This window comes from Prosopis cineraria, unplaced genomic scaffold, assembly GCF_029017545.1.
Source record: "Prosopis cineraria cultivar Desert tree isolate PC_DT_omini unplaced genomic scaffold, ASM2901754v1 PC1, whole genome shotgun sequence".
NCBI classification, from domain to species: Eukaryota; Viridiplantae; Streptophyta; class Magnoliopsida; order Fabales; family Fabaceae; genus Prosopis; species Prosopis cineraria.
In genome coordinates, this window is record NW_026555332.1 from 28,270,730 (window position 1) to 28,272,358 (window position 1,629).

General features: G+C 35.8%; 1 non-coding gene across 1 annotated transcript; it reads right to left on the bottom strand.

The window, feature by feature from the left end:
* Positions 1 to 749: 749 nt before the first annotated feature.
* LOC129296937 (small nucleolar RNA R71) lies at positions 750 to 857 on the bottom strand. Its single transcript, XR_008590061.1, has one exon. It is a non-coding gene; the product is annotated as a small nucleolar RNA R71 (small nucleolar RNA).
* Between the last annotated feature and the right edge of the window lie 772 nt (positions 858 to 1,629).

Genomic DNA, 1,629 nt, shown 5'->3' on the forward strand with positions numbered 1-1,629 from the left:
AATGCTTGACGGTGAAGAAGTTCTTGGCATCGTTGCTAGGGAAAGCGGCAATTGTTTTGTATTGGTTAATTTTTTACTATTGTGTTAGTAGGTTATGCTTGAGCCTTTTGCTTAAAATTTTCATAAGTATAGGTAGTTTAGTTAGTTTTTATAGATTTTATAGTTTTAAATTTTATTGATAAGTTTGATATTTGTTTCCTTTGGTTTCACCTTGTAGGTACCGTCTTGACGCATGCAAGGACTCTTTCCCAGTGAACTTGAAGTTGTTCTTGAAAGAGCAGTTGAAGAAGGTGAAACAAGTGAAGAAGCCGCTCTTAAATTTGGAGAAGACATTCCTCCTCTTGGTAACAATATGGAGGGAGTTGATCAAGATGAGAATGACTCTTCACTCTAGATGACTTTCTTGATCGGGAAGCATAATCTTATCATTTTAGTATCCGGTTACTAAAAATTCAAGCTAGAAACTTTGAGATTAAACAAGTCATGATCTAAATGATACTAATGCATGGATAGTTCAGGGGTAATGCTAATGAAGACCCCAATGATCAACTCGTAAGATTCCTAGAAGTATGTGAGAATTTCAAGCAAAATAGTGTCTTTAAGGATACATTGAAATTGTAGTTATTCCCAATATCTTTGAAAATAAAGCAAGAGCTTGGTTGAATTCTATTTCTCAGCATTCAATTGAAACATAGGATGACTTGGTAGCCAAGTTTAAGGCAAGGTTCATTTCGAGGGGTAGAAGAGAAACATTAAGAGGTAAGCTTCTTAATTTTTGAACAACAACCAGGGGAACTTTTCTGTGAAGCTTAGGAATGATTCAAGGAGTTGGTAAGAAGTTGTCCTAATCATGAACAAAAGAAGTATATCCTCATGAAAGCTTTTCAGAATGGGTTAGATGATGCAACATTGACCATGTCGAATAATGCTTCTAATGGTGTCATTGGCAAAATGAAGGTTAATAAGTTGTACAAGTTATATAAAGACATTTCTTCTAGTACCATACAACAATCCCACAAGAGAAGACATTTTAGGGTAGGTTCACAAGAATCTAGCTCCTCTAAGGAACTTACTTCTCAATTAGAGGCAATAAATCAAAGATTTAATAGTCTTAAGATTTAAATGAAAAGAGGGACTTCTTTTGGGGTAAATGCATTACAAGCTTCATCTCAAGCTTGTGAACATTGTAGTAAAGGAGATGTGTTAGATCATTACCCTTACACTCTTGAAACAATAAGCTATATGAATAATGCATGGAGACCTCCTCAATACAATTCGTACTCGTAGACTTACAACCCAGGGTAGAGAAATCACCCAAACTTCTCATAAAGTCAAGGAAAAAGTTTAAATCTAACCTCATCCTCTAGGCCAAGACCGATTATTCCTCTTGGTTTTGACGCATCACAAAAACCAAGAGAAGGTGATTCTAAGATAGACTAAATATTGGCTCAAATTTTGAAGAATTAAGAGGCAAATTGAGCTGAGAATAAAGCTACCTTAGCTTTGCATGATACAGCCATTAAGGCCCTTGAAGTGCAAATAGGCCAAGTTGTTACACAACTGAATGCCTTGAATAAGGGAGGCTTACCAAGTGACACCATCCCTAATCTAAAGAGGGAAGGTAAAGAA